Source organism: Phascolarctos cinereus, unplaced genomic scaffold (genome assembly GCF_003287225.1).
Source record: "Phascolarctos cinereus isolate Bilbo 61053 unplaced genomic scaffold, phaCin_HiC Scaffold_9;HRSCAF=440, whole genome shotgun sequence".
NCBI classification, from domain to species: Eukaryota; Metazoa; Chordata; class Mammalia; order Diprotodontia; family Phascolarctidae; genus Phascolarctos; species Phascolarctos cinereus.
This window is the reverse complement of record NW_027556402.1, coordinates 67,572,113-67,591,886: the sequence shown is the minus strand read 5'-3', so window position 1 is coordinate 67,591,886 and position 19,774 is coordinate 67,572,113. Positions and strand designations below refer to the sequence as shown.

General features: G+C 38.3%; 1 protein-coding gene across 1 annotated transcript in view; it reads right to left on the bottom strand.

The window, feature by feature from the left end:
• Nucleotides 1-10,646: 10,646 nt before the first annotated feature.
• Nucleotides 10,647-19,774, bottom strand: part of LOC144455432 (uncharacterized) — a 31,651-nt gene continuing 22,523 nt past the window's right edge. Inside the window, exon 4 of the mRNA XM_078148845.1 lies at nt 10,647-11,222. The gene's annotated coding sequence lies outside the window, so the exon portion shown is untranslated. The remainder of the gene's footprint in view (nt 11,223-19,774) is intronic.

Sequence of the window (19,774 nt, the reverse complement as noted above, 5' to 3'; positions counted from 1 at the left end):
AGTCTTCTTCCTAAACCATGGTACCCTGCAGGTACTGAACACAACACTACAGAGGAGTCTGAGAAAGGCAAGAATACTATGGAACTCTCTTTCCTCTTCATGCAAACCATCACTCTCTTAATGAAATCCAAGATTACATTCAATTTTTTTGGTTGCCATATCACTTACACTGAGATTGTGCTTCAAGATATTGCTGGGGAACTTGATTAAATTTTAATTAAGTTTCTAAATACTAGTGGTTCTGAGAACTGTGGATCTCACTTAGGATGATTACATATATCTACAGCCTTTACCTATATTCCAATTTTTACTGGTCTTAATTTTTTTTTTAATTGTAACCCTTACCCCCTTATTCCCCCAACTCCAACTCTTACTATGTACCAAGTACTTTGCTAAGTAAGCACTGGGGATACAGATTTGAGCTAAAAAAAAGTCCCTGCTCATAAGGTAATTGCATTCAAATGGGGGAAGGCAATGCATAAAAGGGAGCTGAAAAGGTGTGGAGGGTAGAGATGGGGTGGAGAGAAGTTACCCTCAAAGGGGCATGGTGGCAAAATGCTGACAGTCAGGACCTAAACTGGGAAGAAAATGAAGCATGGTCAGTCAGGACCCATCTTTAAAACAGAGGTCCTGGAAGGAACTCACAAATGGGAAGAAAAGGTAGTAGGCATGGTGGAGTGATGTTTCAGGGTGAGATCTTAGGCCCAGAGGGAAGTTCCAGGGTGAGAAGGCAGTTGAGTCAAGGCGGTAAAGTCCAGAAAGTCAGAAGCATAGCCAGGAAGGGAGATTGAATTTGTTTTAAAAAATCTTAATCTTGGGGCAGCTAGGTGGCACAGTGGATAGAGCACCAGCCCCCGGAGTCAGGAGGACCTGAGTTCAACTCTGGACTCAGACTAGTACTGTGTGACCCTGGACAAGTCACTTAACCCTGATTGCCTCCTCCCCAAAAACAACAACAAAATAATGTGGAAATACATTTAATATGATTATACATGTATACCCTATATCAGATTTCATGTTGTCTTGGGGACAGGGGGAAATTTAGAACTCAAAAATCTTATAAAAGTGAATGCTGAAAACTAAAAATAAATAAATTTTTTTAAAAAAATCTTAGTCTTGAACTCAAAAGCTATGGCTCCAAACTGCTGCTCTGCCATTGGCTAGAAGTGGAATCTTGGACAAGTCTCAAGAGACTGTTTCCTGTTCTGTAAAATGAGGATGATGCTATTTGCCCTTTCTCTCTTACAGGGCTGTTGTAAACAATAAAGCACAATCTAAATGTGAGCCATGTTTCTCTTAAATTTGAATGAACAACTCATTCTAATTGCAGCACAGGCGAAAAGTCTTCTGTCAGTGTTTTAGGGGGCTTTCTAGAACATTTCTATCATGGAGAGGAATTCATGAAAAACTTTCACACTGGTGGTTGCTTGAGCTAATTCATGAAATCTCCCCCAACAGATCTCAAGAAAGAGACAGAACTGAAGAGTTCATTGCCTACTTGGAAATGTAGCTGCTGGAGAATTTTGCATAGGCAGAAAATTGTATTAGCCATTGGGCTTAGTTTCCTTTCTGTCCGACAGACATAAAGTTTAATTCATTTTCCCCAATCTACTCTATCAGATTTTGCTTCCTACCATCTCTAGGCCAACTCATTCTTGTGCTTTTGTTTCCTATTCATCTTTCTCCTTGGCTACTCCATTATTTTTCTTCCTTGTTTCCCTTCCTTCTATGTCACTACATGCATGAGCAGTCAAGAGAAGTTTATAGGATTTTCAGTCTCTAAAGCTCTACAGAATAACATTTCAGAGGTTAGAAGTCCTGTAAATTTCACTTTACTGTTGTTTCTGGGGGCAGAGCAACAAAGCATAGAAAATATGACTGGCCCTTCTTGATCTGTGTCAGTATAACATAACCAGGGAAAAACAGGAGTAGACGGTGATCAATGTAAGGTCAGCACAACTGTTACTGTAAAAAATAGCCATGAATTGAGTGTGTTTCTGCAGATGTATTTTCAATTTCAAAAATTCTAGCTCTTCTGGTTTTGAGGAGGGCTGGCCCAATATACATCACTCAAAGTTGTCTTACTGAGTCTTCATCCAGACAAGTGGAAATACCATCAACAAAGGTGTCCTTCCTCCATTTATCTTAATGGAGTGTTGGCTTCATAGTCTATTTTTGATCTCATAAATGACTGCAGGCTGGCCTCGCTGCTAGGCAATATACAGGATAAGGAACAGTGAATTTTAAAAATAAGAATTCTCCAGAAGCTGCTACACAAACTTCTACAGAATATATAATCATTTTCAGTGATGTTTGGTCACGGTTTCTTGCCTTTTCATCCTGTAGAATCAAATGAAGGAAGCTCATTCTGCTCTAGATATCTTTAAATATAAGGACCTTCTCTTGAGGGTCAGTGTTAGAAATAAAATTTCATCTATGTTTTTATGCATAAAGCAACACTCACTTTTTAAAAGGTCTCTGAATTTGCAGGAAAAGAGTGGGGAATTTTAACAAGACACACTGAGGCTGGGACGTGCTAAGGGTATCAAGAGTATGGCCACGAGATGAGATAAATGTACATTTGTTTGCAGCTGATGTCAGTCCTTCTAAGTTAGATGTAACTGACAGTCTTGCTGAATGAAATACATTACGAGGCAAAGTATATCCTACAAATAATATTTCAGAGTATTATTCATTGATCTAGAGCTAGAAGAAACTTGATAGATAATCTTGTCCACATACTCTCCCCCATCTTACAGATGAAGAAACTGAGGACCAGTAAAGTTTTTACCAAAAGTCATATAAGCACAGTCAAAAGTAGAAATCGAACTCAGGGCTTCTGACTCTATTTTTACTGCTATTGCTGTGTTGTCTTCAGTTCTTCAGATGTAGCTACACAAACTATTACAGGACACATAATTAAAGATATTTGGTATGCTTTTATAGTTAGCTTATCTTATTACACCAAAAGTTTACTTGGTGCGTATTTAGTATGCGCTTATTTTTGTGCATGTTGTCTCTCAATAGAATGTATGCTCTTTGGGCAAAAATGGATTCATTTTTGTCCTGCTCTCCCCAGTGTGCTAGCACAGTGGCTGACACATAACAGGAGCTTAATAAATGATTGTGGATTGAGCAGTTGCTATATAACCATGATTGTTCTTTAAAGCCTTGACATTTCTTTTCAAATAACCTAATCAGGCAGTAGTGGAAGATTAACGCAGAATAGTTCCCGTGCGTGCGTGTGTGTGTGTGTGTGTCTATCTGTCTGTCTCCAGGAATGAGGTTTAAATAAAAGGTAATGAAACTGATTTTTATAACTAGACAAACAAGAACTCATATAGCCACGTCCTTCAAAGTAGCCCCCTTGGGAGTCTAAATACTTCTTCCAAGAATGTCACTTTCACAGCCTGTGCCATATGTCTTTAGGAATATCCAGTGTTGGCAAATCGGGATTTGGGTTTTGTAAATGACCAAAAAAAAAAATTTACTTGGAGTCAGGCCTGCTCAAGATAGGGAGGCAAGTTGGCTAATACCGCTTTAGTTCAAAACCCTGAAGTATAATTATAAAGCAATGAGACTGATTCTCTTTTTCATGTGCATTTTATGCTGCCTTAGAAGGAGATTCCAAAGGGGTTAGTCCAAAACTGTTCTGAGCAGTAGTGCTGCTAGAATAGCATATTATCCCTCAAAATAACTTCTTAGGAGCTGAAAATACTCACTTAGAGGTACCAGGTTATTTATTTGTTTAAGAATGTTTGTTAACAATATTCAGTTGTCCTGAAGAGCTGTCCTTCACAGAATCATAGAATTTCTGAACTGTAAGGGACTTTGGAAGTTTCCTTGTGCAATCTTTATAGGAATCCTATTTTTCCCCCTTAAAAAAATTCAGAACATAACAAACACCAAATAAAATAGGAATTTCCATGGTATACCTAGCATAACAGAAGAGGACTGTACATGAAACTGCAGGTAATAATAACTAACATTGACATAGCCCCTACTGCATGCCAGGCCCTTAGCCAGTGCTAAGTGCTTTACAGTTATTATCTCATCTGATCCTCACAACCACCCTGGGAAACAGGTGGTGCTATTATTATCATCTCCATTTTATGGATGAGGAAACGGAGGCAAACAGAGGTTAAATGACTTGCCGAGAATCACACAGCTAGTCAGTGTTGGAGGCCACATTTGAACTCAGGTCTTCCTAACTGCAGGCCCAGGATGCACGGGTTGCTGCTTTTCTTTTAAATATATACATTTAACACATAACTTTCAAAGCTATCCTACTTGTCCGTGATTCTTTCTGACCTCAAGAACCACTTCACACATGAAAAACAATGAAAACTGATTCTCCCCCTTCCCCTCTTTACCTTTTAAAGTAGCATTTAATGTTTTTTGGGAAAAATTATTTCCCCTCCCCCCAAAGCCCTACTGCAGAAAGAAGAGTGTTTACTGCAGGAAAACAGCTTAGTTTGAAGAGACAGCCCAAAGAGTACTGGGTTTATTTAGAGTCAGAGGACCCAAATTCAAATCCCGACTTACATTTGCTACCTGTGAGATCTTGGGTAAATCTTCCCTCTTTGGGCCTCAGTTTCCTCATCTGTAAAATAGTTGAACTAGATGGATTTATAGTTGTACTTCATACAGGAGGGACTTCATACCTGAATATGTGATTCTGAGACATGAGAGAAAGAACAACATACAATGGATGTAGGTTCAAGTCCCAACCAATACATGGGGGACCTCCGACACATCCTCTTTCCCTTCTGGGCCTCCATTTTTTCATCTGCCAAATTAAAGGGTTAGCCCAGGGGTGGGGAACCTGAGGTTTTCTAGGTCCTTGAGTGTGGCCTTTTGACTGAATCCAAATCCTCTGTGCATACACAGATTCTTTCAGGAGCTGGAGCAAAGAACAAGTACAAGTGAAATGAGGGCGTTTATTCTTAGGGGTAGAACTGTCATTAGTCACTTTGATGAACGCCATGAGCATCCACAAAACACAAACCAACCTATAGAGTGCCTCCTTCTTCCTCAGGTCCTCTCATTACAACTTATATTTACCTGTGCATACTGACAAAATCTCTAGTTTCTAATGGTAATTCTACAGCACTCATGATCATCATATTGGATCCTTTCCCTACCTCTTCCTTCCTGGAACCCTGGCCGTTGTGGATTCATTCATTAAACCTTTATTTAGTACCCACTGTGTGCAATGCACTATACTAGGCACTGAGTAAACTATAAGGATGACTATAACATGCTCCCTTGTGTTTCTAAATGTCTTTCTCTAGATTATTATGGATTAGCTTGAGATCTTTCCTTACAGAAAGATAAAACCTTCCGGTTTTAGAAGTGAGCAAAGCCTTTGTTTCTCTTTGGATATCAGAGCCAAAGATCAACCCTTAACCTGTGATAAAGACCATCACATATTCAGAGTGATTTTGGACTTCATTACAACTCTATACTAAGACATCAAAGATTAAACCAAAATGATGGAAGAAACGAATAGATGTAAATTTTGGAACAGTCTGGAAAGTCTAACATGTTTCTCAGTGTTTTGATGGTAGGACCAGGCTACCTATTTAAGGAGCTATCATTTCCCATGTCTGAAGTCTATGAAGATAGAAAGGCTTTTAAAAGTTTTTGGCTGCCCAACTCTGGCAATGGCTGCTGGGTATTAATTGACAAATCATTGCAGAATGGGAGGGAGGGAAGGGGAGGATGAAGAACAAGTTGTCAGGCTGTTCTTGAGGTACCCGGGTCCCACTCTGTGTCTCAAACATTAGAATGAGAGCCTGAAATTGGATCTGGCAGTGAACTGGCAATCAGAATGAAAACTGGGCATGCAGGCATGGGGGGACTGTCAGAAACTCTATGTTCATTATGACTAACCTAGCCTAGCCAGCAAAAGGGCTCGTGTCCTCTAGGTCTGAACATCTCACTAACATTTTCAGATGTGACAAATGAAGAGAACAATACACTTCCCTTTCCAGAATGTGAAGGGCTCTCAATACCCACCACACCAGCTCCCACCAGCACCCTAGCCTCTCAGGTCCTTCACCCCACCTTTTAACCTACTGAATTTAAATGCCATTTTCTACATGAAGCTTTCCTCAGTTGTCACTCCCTCCCTTGTTAATGACAACCTTTCCTAAAACCCCTCAGAGGACTTGGTCTCTCACTTCTCTAATTCCTTTACTCACCATGCCTGAGCATTATCTGTGTGTTAATCTGTTCATACCCTAACATCTATGAACATAAACACCAAGGGCTCTGAAAACTACTGGCGCTTAACAGATGAATTTCATATTGAATTAATAAAATATAGTAGTGACACAGCTCATTAGGGCCAACCTTACATATATATCAGCCAAGTAGGCCATCACTATAGATGTGATTTGCAGGATAGAGTGTGATTATGATGGTAAAAACAGCAGAGTAAAAAGGTCTGAGTTCAAGTCCCAGTTCTTAATTACTAGCTGTGTGCCCTTGGGAAAGTCATGTAAAACCAATGGGTCTCAGTTTCCACATCAGTGAAATGGGAATGATAATATTTATATTGCCTACTTCATTGCTTCCATGTACTCTGCCATGTTCACTTTGTCTCCCAAGGAGGAGGGGTTAGCAGCAGTGGCTGACACTTGAATTTCAATCTCATCTAAATTAGCCAAAAGAAGGAAGAATATACTTACGCAAAATGGGGTATAGAAATGTATTTCATTCAGGAAAATAGTATGGGAAGGGAAAGGGAAGTGGGAAATTAAAGGGAGGACATTAAGGGAGGGATTAATCCTAAGAAAAACAAACTCTAAAGATGAACAAAAATATTTATAGCTCTTTTTAAGGTTGCAAAGAATGGGATTCTAAAGGGGGGGGTACCCATAAATTGTGGAATGGGTGAACAACTTTTGGTACATAAATAGGATGGAATATGGTAAATGTGATGGAATACTACTGTGCTGAACTCTTTTCAGTATAAAGACCAACCAGGATTTCAGGGAACTAGTGATAAAACATGCTACTCACCTCCTGATAGCAGGTAAAGGACTCAGAATGAGACAAATTTTTTTTGGATATAGCCAATGTGGACTTTGCTTTGACTCTATGTGTTTATAATGGTGAAAAAAAAAAGGCTTATTATGAATATCAAATGACATAATACATATGAAGGATATCAATGCAATCTAATGTTATTATTACCATCATTACCATTACCATAATAGCATTAAAGAGAGCCAGTGTGGCCAAATGAATAGAGAACTAGCTTCAGGGGCTAGCTCTCTCCCTTCAGAAGATATTTAGGGAAGAAACTGAGGCTGGGAAAAGTGAATTCATTATGTGACGAAGCTGAGTCAGTCTTGAAGTTCAGCTCTTAGGGATATTACCATCAAAGGGCAAGGAGTCAGAAAGTGAGTAACAGGAGAATATAAGGAGAAAAGTCAGAAATCACAAAAGAGTTCAGTTAAAAGAATTTGAGCCCAAGGATATAAACCAATCGGGAGGATGTTAATATCAAAAGGAAAGACAGCTTGCAGACCATCTACATATGTCTAAACATCTCTGAATAAATATGTAAAACAAAGGAAAATGAATCAATACTTGATGAGACAGAGGATCCCATGGATTCCCAAGTGAGAATGCAACCACAGTAGAGTGTTCTTGTTCTTAAATGGGTTGAGAGAAAAATAAGAATCATGAAAGTAGAATTTATGGTCTGCACAGTTTAAATAATTGAGAATCTATGGAAGCAAGTCTCTCCAAAAAACTGAGAGAATAATTGAAGGGGAATACAAATACACTGAAGTGAAGGGCAATTTGGAAGAAGAACACCAAAGAGAAATTCCATTAAAAGGAAACATGATCTCTACTCTATATAAGTTAAGACATATTGTTCTCTAACACATAAAAACAATTTAAGGATCACAGCATCCCAGAACAAGACAAGTGAAAAAATCTGAACATCATAATTCAGTGTTTTGTTGTTGTTATTTTGATGTGCTGCTTTTCTTTTCTTTTTTTCCAAGTTTCACATACAACCACCAGTTGATGTTTGTTCTCTCCTTTTGTTGATGAAGGGGTTTAGTGATAGAAATTTTCCTCCTAAGAGACAGCTGTGGGGCAGTGAATAGAGCTCTGGCCTTGGAGTCAGGAGGACCTGAGTTCAAATCTGGCTTCAGACGCTTGACACTTACTGTGTGACCCTGGGCAAGTCACTTAACCCTGACTGCCTCACCAAAAAAAGAAAAAAAAATTTCCTCTCAAGACTGCTTTGGTTAGATACCAAAAATACTGATGTCATCTCATTGCTGTAATTTTTTAAAATGAAATTCTCTATTGCTTTTGTTTCTTTACTTACCAGTTCTCTAGAATTAAACTACTCTAAGACTGATTTTAATCTTTTCCTCAAAGGCCCCCTCCCAATTTTTGTGTTCTAGTCAGTAAATAGTATTTAAAGTTTCTACTTTTCTGCAATTGTTTGTGAGGTTTTAAAAGATAGCATGAACAGCTCAGAAATATGTAAACTTCCTTCTGTTCCCTTTCAGTAATTCTTAGAGGTCCATCATATCTTAGCTTTCCAAAATTCTAATCAGATTCTTAACATCTTTCTTGCCTATTTGTAACATTTCTAATTTATAAGAGGTCCACAACTATTATAGCTTTATGATCTAGTTCTCACTTAAACAATTTAGATGCTGTATCACTTGGTACAGATATATTAAGCATTGACATTCTTTGTCTATGATGCCTTTAACCATAATGTTTCCACTTATCATATTTATCTTTTACTATTTCCTTGTCTGAGACAACATTTGCTCCCCTGGCTTTTCTGAGTTCACCTAAAGAATAAATTCTATTCTAGACTTTCATTTTAATTGTTTGAATCTTTATGTTCAAATATATTTCTTGCAACACATTATTGGATTCAGCTTTCCAATCCACTCTGATAGTCTCTTGTTTGATAGGTGAATTTATGTTGTTCTGATGTTGTATTTCCTTCCATCTTTTTCTTATGCTTTTTCCTCTCCTTACTACCTCTGACCAGTTTTTCACCACCCCGTTCTTCTTGTCCCTAGACCCTAATCAGATTTTTACTTTCTTTTGTTCTTCTAATCTGCTTCTTGATCAGCCCTCCAAAGTTTGTTTCGCCACTAATCTTTCCCTTATTCTCCCTTCAAACACTGCCTCCCCACCATCCTCACCTTTTTTCCCCCATTGAGTTTAATGTTACTACACCGTTATTTTTTGAGTGTATGTTCAACTCTCCTTTAAAAGTAAAGTGCATGTGATGCATGCTTCCCCCATCCCTTCCTCCATGTTTGTATATAAACTTTTTATCACACATCTATACTATACTACATGAAATAATAAATTATACTCTCCATGATCCTTGAAGACATAAGGATCCTAAAGGGATACTTGTTTCATCTATTTTGCCTAGTTGTTATTTTTGGTTGTAAGCCTTTATCTTTTTCCTTCTAGAACACTGTATTCCAAGCTAGCCTGTCTTTCACAACAGTAGCTGCCAAATATCATGTGATCTTTACCCTGGTTTCTTGGTACTTGAAATTTCTGTCAAAGTTGCAAATATTTTCAGATTCTTCTGTTATACTAATAAGGTTTGATTTTTTTCTTCCTTTTTATTTCTTTTTTTTTTAATTTTAAAATATTACTTGTTATATGAGATGGCTCTCTGGGACGGGAGGCATGGGAGGATACTGGGAGAAATTTTGGCAATCTTAAAACAAAAGATATCAATAAAAATTACTTTAAAAACAAACTCCTTAGACATGTTTTCTTTGCCTAATTCTAATGTGTGTTCATGTAAGCTAACATACTGCTTCTGAAGAATGAGGTATGTTTTAAATCTATTACAAAACAGATCCTAAGTTTGGGAAATGGAAAGCTAGCAATAAAAATGTATTTAAAAAAAACAAAAGTTGATGGTCTAAGTATATGACTCCCATTTTTATACCCATTTATTTCCCATCTGCTAAGACATGGTCTTTTGCCAGGGGTGAGGTTTTTCATGCTTGTCTGATACAGTGCCTTCCAACACTCTTAAAGAAAGTATGCATGATATTTAGGCATGAAGCTTTTGAGAAGGCTTTACGTCTTTAGCATCTTCTGTTTCTTAATCCTGAACTTCATTTTCAACATATTTTCCATCATTTTCCCTTATGTTCACCTTTACATTGATGTAACTAAGTATGAATTTGTTAGCAGCTGTCACCCTTCCACACATACATACTCACACATGTTCAGTCTCCAAAATAGCTATTCCTGGTATATGCCCCTTTGTGGAGAGACAGCCACTCAAAATGATTATTTCTGTTCAGTTGTGCATTTGTTCACTTGTGTCCGACTCTTTGTAATCCTACGACCATAGCATGCCAATACTATCCCGGGGGTTTTCTTAGTAAATGATACTAGAGTGATTTGCCATTTCTTTCTCCAGTGGATTAAAAGGTAAAGGTTTGACTTGCCCAGGGTCACACAACTAGTTAGTGTTTGAGACTGGATTTAGACTCAGGTCTTCTTGACTCTAGGCCCAGTGCTCCATCCACTGAATCATTTACTGGCCTTAAAATGATAGCCCAGCAAAGTGTTTAATCTTTCTATAGTCATCCATAGGACAAAATGAGTTAAAAGCAAAGGCATTTAATTAAATAGCACAGTAAAGAAGAATGGTCTACACCCATGGACCTTCCATCTCTGCAAAGGAGTGGGGTACCTGTGCCTTCTCATATCACATCACTGAAGTTGTGTTTGTTCTTGTAATTTTACAGCTTTGACTTTTGATTGTTCTTTGGTGGTTCATTACATTATCATTACTCCATTCTGCATATATTTTCTGTATTTCCTCCCATAAATATGGGTGTACTTTCCCACAACTTTACATGTTATCATTGGGGAAAGTGAGCTTGCATAGGAATCATGCATGTGGTGCTCACAAATAGGGATATGAAGTCTGAGGCACCTCATACCTCTCACGGTGTGTATGTACAATGGTATAGTATCTACAAACATGATGGGCTCTTCTACTCTTAGCAAAGTCTCCACTGACACGTTGCTTTACTGGTCTTGATATTAATACTCTGGATGTTGTTACTACTTTCTGGGCTCTTCTCTTCAGGGCTAGCCAAGCCATTTCACCTTTTGTCTGATAGGGTAGAATCAGAGTTCTTCACAGAAGATCCTTTCATGTCACCTAATTATGACTATGGAAAAAATAGGATGGGGAAAAAAAAAGAATGGCTTGATTTCAGTTACTCATATAACAGCTTATATGACCATAATAAAATATCTTGTGTATTTAATGAAGTATACCAAGTATCAGGGTCATGGAGTCTCCTTTATACCACTGAATGACCCAGTGATTAACACCCCAATATAATTTAATTAGTATTAACTTTTACAAAGAACATAGTAAGAACTAAAAGTTAAAAGAAATCTCCCCTGAACCAAGGGCACACTCTCTCCTATACTATATCTGTTTCTGGGGAGAGTAGATGCATTTGATCCACTACATTCCTTCCCAAATTTGGCACAGCCAGTGAACAAAATGGCGTCATTCCTTGAGCAAAAATAATATCTTGGCTGCTGGGCTAATTCACTTATGTTCTGGGTCAAGTAGGCAACTCCTTAGGGATGCACTGGTACACTGAGCTTCGTTGCCAGTAAACTTCAGTATGAACTCCAATCTCTGATGATTCCCTCCTTCCTACCTTTCAATGCATTGTACCAAAGGAAAGAAACAAACAATAGGTGGTCCCATCCTGGCATAAGTCATGTACTTTCCTAGCGCTCTGAGAGCCTGATGCCCCTCTGCCACGTGGAAGCCCACAGCAGTGTGTCCTCCTCAGTAAAAAAAAAGCCATGGAGAGTGCTTGATTTGGGCAGTCAATGCCTTTCATATACACTCCCAGTTCTGGCTCAATAGCCAATCAAAAAGCCCCTTTTACCACTCTGTTAGCAGACAGAAAATAGTTTGTCCTTAGTTCTCGACCAGGACCATGACATCAGGGAGGTGAAGACATGACATGCAAGTGAATTGGATTGAAGTGAGGAAGGGTCGTGCAAAGTCACCAGCCTCACTTTCTGCTCTGGAGCCATCTGGGTCCAGTGATGAGATATAGAGCAGGACAACTGGAGATGGCCCAACCACCTTTTATAGGGTGCTGAGAAAGTGGCATATTGCTTAGCGATAAGCAGTTCCCTTAATTGTCAAACTCCTAAAATCTGCTAAACTTGCATATGCTCTGAAATGGAAGGCTGGGCCTTCCATTACTCAAGCCCTGGAGCAGGTTTACTAAACATTCACATGGGAGATTTTTATCAGGCAGAACATGCTGTCCACGCCCCCAGGAATGGAGAGCCAAGAGAAGCCTAAAAATGCAAATTTACTTGAGCAATTAGACGATGCATGACAGTGTCTTTCTAACATTCTAAAAGAGAAGAAATAAATGTCCTTTCACAACCTTAGTGTTTTCCACGAGAGAATTAAATAAGGAAAATAGAACTGGGGGTGGATTAGTTTTGAAGAACATGCAAAAATGGAGGAAAGGAGTGACACCATGAGATGAATCAGGTGATAATACTTGGGAGAGAATAGTCACAAGTGAAACAAACTTCCTCATCTGGAAGGGCAGATCAAAAGGAGGGAAAGCTAGGAATTAAATGGGTGCCCATCAATTGAGGAACGGCTGAACTATGGTACATGAATGTAATGCAACATTATTGCACCATAAAAAACATTGGAAAAAGATATCAGAGAATCCTGAGTAGTGTGAACTGGCAGAGTGGAGTGAGTAGATCAAATATGTAAGAACATTGTAAAAAAAAACAAAACAGATTTTAACCTATTAATACAACGAGAAGTCATATCTCCAGAGGGCCTATGATAAAGCATAGTATAACTTCCTAATGGAGAGATGATGGAATTAAGAAATACATTTTTTATACATGACCACTGTATAGACTATTTTTATTTAAGTATTATTTATTATAAGTGGTTTTAACATTTTTTCTTATCTTGGTTTTTAATGGGTGGAAAGGGCTGGGGGGAGATGCGGGATTGGTTAGGCAATAGTACAGCCAAAAAAAGAGGGCCATTAAAACATGTTTTAAAATGCATGGAAGGGACCAGAATTGGGGTTTGCAAGACACGTAGAAATTATTGCACTGCTAATATACTTTTTTTTAAAGCAAGCAGTATAAAATGAGATTGTTTCATATGCAATCCCCTTTTTTTGTGTTCTGCTGTGCATATGGAAATGTTCTTTTCTGTGTGTGTGTGTGTGTGCGCGCACGCGCGCGTTTAAGTTCAAATTCAAAAGGATTTCTGTGAAGAACTGATTTCCTCTACCTACAAGTGAAAATTAACAGCACCAATTCTAAGCAAAACTAAAGTCAGTGAAGTTTTTCTTCCCTGTACTGGTTTTCTACATTTCTTATCCTACCCCCAAAGGAGAGAAAAGAGCCGAGTCATAAAATCATTAGAATGTTAAAGATAGAAGGGGACCTTATATATCAGTCCAATGCCTTTGTTTTATAAGGGAGGGCACTGAGGCCCAGAAGTGTTAAGTCATTTGTCCAAGTTAACTTCCCACCTGTTAGCAGTAGTAGCTGGGGCTAGAATGCAGAAATTGTGTCCCAATATGCTTTCCAGTACATCGTTATGTCCCCTACTACACCACAATAAGTTGTAGAATTGTGAGCAAAGTACTTTGTGAACCTTCCTTTTACAAATATGTGTGTAAAGATACCTCAGTAACACTTCAGCAAAAGGAGGAGTTTTAGAAAGGCTGAAAGACAGAAACATGGAAAATAAAGGGGAAAGGGTTCGAATGAAAACTAGGCATTCCTCATCTTAGAAAGGGTGGGAGGTGTGAATACTTTAATTACAAAGAAGAGGCCAGCAAGACAATGAAAGTGCCTCCAGGGTGAAGACGGCTTTCATTCCAGAGAGTCCCCAGTTCCTCATCTACATAAGAATTCCAAAGCAGTACAGCAGGTGAAAAAGTCTTAAATGAAATGAGTTACCCTAAGGCAACAAGGGGAGCTTCGGAAGAAAAGAGAAGCAAGCCTTCTCTCAAGTGCCTGGACTTCAAAACTTAGGCTGTGAGAGAGACAAAGGAAAGAAGCCTCTGCCCAAAAGAAGAGCTAAAATCAAGAGAGAGAGATGACTGGGCTGAATGGAGCCTTTTTGAATGTTGGCCAGGCTCAGCTCTACCACTGTAGCCAATCGGAGCGGTCCACCATATCGTTAATAGAAGAGAACCAGTTACAGAAGGTATAGGAAAGCTCCCAAATCTCCCTAAAGTACATCCATTACACCCAACTATCCAGGTGGGGTTTGCATGGCTAAGCATACTCTGCAAGAACGCTAGTCTTCCGTAACAATGGTGTCAAACTCACATAGAAACACATACCTGCAAAGCCACATACTGACCTAGAAAACCAGAATTAACATTGTCTATATTGTATTTCATGTTTATTTTTGTAAACATTTCCAAAGTTGCATTTTTAATCTGGGCTGCTCTATGCAGTTGCAGTGAGTTTGACATTTGTTTGAAGACATTTTTTCCATTTGAAAAATCTGCCATCCTTAGTTTGAGTGTATAGTGTGTTTTGCACACAAGGACACAGAACATGTCCCCAATTCGGAAAAGTCCTCTGGAATCCTGTGGAGGCAGCATTATCCTTTAACTTGCTTTCCCAGTGCTATACTGGGAAAAATCTTAAAATGGGCACTACAGAATGACCACATAAAATCCCACACGTACAGGCAAAAATCACAATTGTCCTCAAATAGAAGGTTTGCATATTCAGTGGAGTATATTTCATAGAGTTATATCTATTATTATATCTATTAGGGGTCCCCTTTTGCTCTGGACCCAAGCTAACAGATCAGGTCTAATCACTGCACAGATTAAAAGAAAAGTCAAGTCATACCTCCTGTCTCAGGAAAGCTTAGTCCCTACTCAGTCTTAAAGCTTTGGGAAAACCTGGAAGTCACCTCCTCATTCTCTGATAAGAAACCATCTGTCCCAAGTGAAAACACTAATGTGAGTCCCTAGTGCAAAAAAATCATTCAACTGGGGTCTTGACAACATTTTTAAAGCGTCCTTTTCTTACATAAGATTTGCCAAAAGTTTTCTAGGGGTCCGTATACTATTGGCGCATGGCAGATCAGGCAAATTTCCTTTGGATTTGTATTTCAAAAGGCACCCCAAATTCCCCTATTAGATCTCTGCTGCTTCAAAGACAGTTCTGTTGGAATTCCAAACTCAACTAATAATAGGACAAGGGGGCTCATTTAGATAAAATAGTCTAGGGAGCTAAGAAGGCCAAGGAAGAAAAATAGCTGAGCTCCTCCCAACAAACCTTTTCCATAAAGATCTATGAACCGGACTGGGTGGTGATTGGGAAATCCAACAAAAAAATCACAGTGAATCATATTTCCAGCTTAGGTTGGCACAGGGAGACCAAGGGGGTCTCTGGACACCAGGGATTAGGTTGGCCAGGGATGGGTAGCCCATAATTTACAAATAAAAGATAAAATATTCTTTGTTGTAAATTCTATGTAGTTACCACCTGTTTTTGTATGGCCCCTGAGCTAAGAATGTTCACATTTTTAAATGAAATTTTCTTGAAACACAGCCATGCTTATTTGTTTGTGTATTGTCTATGGCTGCTTGAGAGCAGCTGTGACAAGACACTGTGCATGGTGCTCTTATCACTTGACGTTCCTGCTCAAGCACACTACAAATAACAGTGATGTAGCTATAACTCCCGGGTTGTTTTTTTTTTTAATAAATGTCATGCATATCATGATACCACAACTTTTTTAAAAAATTAACATTGCATACCAATAATGTCAAAACAAGAAGAGGAAAAAAGTTTGATTACAATTTTTTGAGCTCAGGCCAGAGACCGAAATTTTTCTGACTGAGAACGACACCTAACAGCTATTAATGAACACTGAGCATCTTTGGAACTGAGCTTCTACTGTAGACTTGATAATATTTCTTAATTCAAGCTAAAATTGCAAAGGCAGAACAATGTTTATACGTGAAACTTATACTATAGAAAAGTCAATTTGGTGACAACTAATATTGTTTCAATCACAAGTAAGGTCAAGCTGCTTTATGTACCTCCCCTTCCTGTGCTATCAAAAGTTAAAACAAGAAGTGAGGTCTCCATTCCCACACAAATTTGCAGCAGATACAGTTTCCAGCAGAAGTGTTTCTCAGACTTCAATGCAAGTGCAAAGGAAATTTCCATATTTTAAAATCCATTTAATTGTGCAACTGAGGAGCTCCCACCTAATCTTCAATTGGAAGTGATTAAACTGTAATGTAATGACATGCTAAAGGACAAATACCAAGAAAAGGATCTAAAAGAATTTTATAAATGCCTTTTAAGCAATAAATATGACCAATTAAAATCATCTGCACATGGCAGTAGCTATCTCTGTGAAAAAAACTTTTTTTTTTTAGGCAATTGGGGTTAAGTGATTTGCCCAGGGTCACACAGCTAGTAAGTGTCAAGTGTTTGGTCTGAGGCTGGATTTGAGAAAAAAAATTTTCAAAGATGAAATAAATCAGCATCAACAGATGAACATTTGCAATCAATTTTGATGATAGAGAACTTCTGAACCCCAGTTAGGCAAAATGTTACACCCTCCCCCCAAAAAAGAATTCCATTCTTCTGATTAGTAGATCCTAAATTTTAAAAAAAATTTTGTATTAGATTATTATTACTATATTTTGAATTTCAACAATAAAAAATGAAATTTAATAACTGCATAATATCCTTAATTTTGCTTCTTGGCCAGCAAAACCTATTTGGCCCTTTACAGAAAATTATGCTGACCTCTGAGATATTCAATAACAAAAATACTGTAAAGACAATTAACTATGAAAGTCTTTGGAACTCTGAGAGAGGTGATGACTCAGTGCAGTGCACATGGAGACACATTTTGGGGAGACATGGCCAATGTGGGAATTTTGCTTGGCTATACAGGTTTATAACAGAGGATTTTGTTTTTCTTGCTTCTCAAAGGGAGTGTGGGGAGCTGGGTGTGAACTAAAACACCTTCATTTGAAAAAATTTTTAAATTTTATTTTAAAAAGAAAATTGTAGTCTAGGTCAAATAAGCCCTTAAAGGTGAGGGTTGAGGGTTCCAAGAATGGGAATTAAAGTACTAAAATTTGTTACTTGGGCTTTCCAAGGCACACTGGCAAACCTCAGCCTATGCATTTGTACTGCATGAGGAACTCACAATAAGGAAGAAGTCTATCTGTTCAAAAGCAACAAGAAAAATATAGCTAACCAACAAAGTGTACAGTCAGAAAAATAGACATTAGCAAAATTAAAAGCGCCGCTCCCTTTGGATTGATAAGAGTAGGATGTGGTGTTTTTGGAAAAACTAATAAAGTTATTAAAAGTAACAGCAGACAATTTGTGACAAATGGAGAAAAAAGGAAACTGTCAGAAAGTACTTTGCCAAATTCTATGTTAAAAAAAAGTTATCAACCTAAAGGAAATGGGTGAATATTTACAAAAATATTAAACACCTAGATTAACAAAATAAGAAATAGACTTTTTAAGCAACCCAGTATCAAGCAACCCATAAATGAACTCTAAAAAGGAAAAAAAAACACCCAGGACCAGATGGATTTAAAAGTGAAGTCTTCAAATATTCAAAGACAATTAATTTCAATATTACAAAAACTATGTGTAAAAATAGGAAAAGGCACTCTTCAAATCTTTTTCTATTATACAAACATGGTCTTGATATCTAAACAGGGAGACAAAGACAAGAAAGAAAACCATAGGCTAAAAAACGGTCCATTAATTCATTCATTTGTTTTTCAACTGAGGGTGGTGAGAGTAACAGTGGGAGGGAGGGATAACAAATGCTAATTGTTTAAAAAAGAAAAAAAAAGGACCGCTGAAGGAAAGAAGAAATATGAGAAGACACAGAGGTGGCAGAACATATAACATCAGACTTATTCGATGTGGGTGGTTAGTCTTGCTCAACGTTTTTCTCCTGTTTTTTCATTCTTTATCATTAGGGATGGCTCTTTAGCAAGGGCTGAGAGGAAAGATAGTAAGAAATACACATGATGTAAAAACAAAGGTGGCAATAAAAATTTGCTCTTTTAAAAAAAAATTGATAATTTCTTTTTCTCCAAAGAGAAGCACTTCCCAACTAGGCACTAATAACATTTTAGAGACACAAACTGAATGTTTCCTGTATTGGCCTCAGTATCAGGAATCGGTTACACAGTAAACATCAGTATTTATTCATTCAATGAATCAACAAATGTAAAAATCTGTGTAAAAGCATCTCAAAAGGAAGTTACTTCTAGGGGTAATACACATGGAAAAGGACTAGACAATTATAGCCTGAAACAAAGGAGGAGGAAGAATGGCCAATTTCCCCAGTCCCCAGGTAGAGAACGTCTCCAAGGTTCCTGGGAATTCTAAGGGCCCAGTTTTATCGGCTCCTTATTACATGTGAGAACCATGCTCTAGGATCACTGTAACAGGAGCCAGGTTGGCTGCATCTCACCCTCAGAGTTGCAAGGGGTAATTCTGGGAAGTTGGGCGTCTTTTTTTCTAACACAATCAGCTAAAGCCTCCATTCCAGCTGTGTTCCCCCACTGTAAACTGTCAATGACTAGCACTCCAGTTCCATTTAACCATTTATAAATAACACCTGTTGTCTTTTACAAGGGGGTATTTGCTTTCGATATAGCAAGAACCAAAGTACACATATTTCCTCCCAATACCTTGGATGCACACTCTACCCTCTAACACTTCAGTCTCTGGGAAAAGCAGCCTTGGATTTAATTTTTTTTTTAAGGCAATTGGGGTTAAGTGACTTGCCCAGGGTCACACAGCTAGTAAGTGTCAAGTGTTTGGTCTGAGGCTAGATTTGAACTCAGGTCCTCCTGACTTCAGGACCAGTGCTCTATCCACTGCGCCACCTAGCTGCCCCTGGATTTGTAACTTTTTACATAGCATCCATCCTACTAAGTTCAGGTCCAACATGGTTAATAAATGAGTCCTTTTCTTACATACTTTGGGGCTGGGTTCCAAAGGTCACTCCTCTTTTCCTAGGCCTTCAATGCTGGGATGGCTGTAAAACCTTCTGACTCTAGAGACAGTACACTTTCCAGGACAAAGGAAAAATCCAGATAAAGAGTTCTAGGAAAATTTGAAGAGGAAGAGATCTCCTTCAGCTAGGGGGAATCACAAAAGGTTTTTTGAAGGGCATGGCCACTCAGTTGGACCTTTAAGAAAAAAGAGCTCCATAGGAGAAGAGGAAGATAGTGCAGGAAGACACTGGGGTTCAGCTAGTGACTTGTTTGGATGACCTAGAAGAGATGGTGAAGTAGGCTGGAGATACATTGGTGGCCCCATTTTTAGAAGCTAATAAAAATATTAGCACTTACCAAGGACCCTTCGGTTTACTGCAGTGTTTCTTTAAATAGTTGCTTTTACTAGATTTGAAAAGTTATTTAATTCATAAAAAACTTAATGCACCTATGCCTTTAAAAAAATCATCCAGTATGTAAAGTCACATAAATAGTAAATTGATTCCCTTCCCTAGGGAAAAGATGGAACATTGGAACTCTAAGGTTCTGAAGGGTTCGAAGATAGTTAGGAATGACAGTTGGCTAATGACACAGCTTCTTTCACCTTCATGGTAACTCCATGGGATCTTTAGGTAATTCAGTGGTTTCAGCCTTCCTTT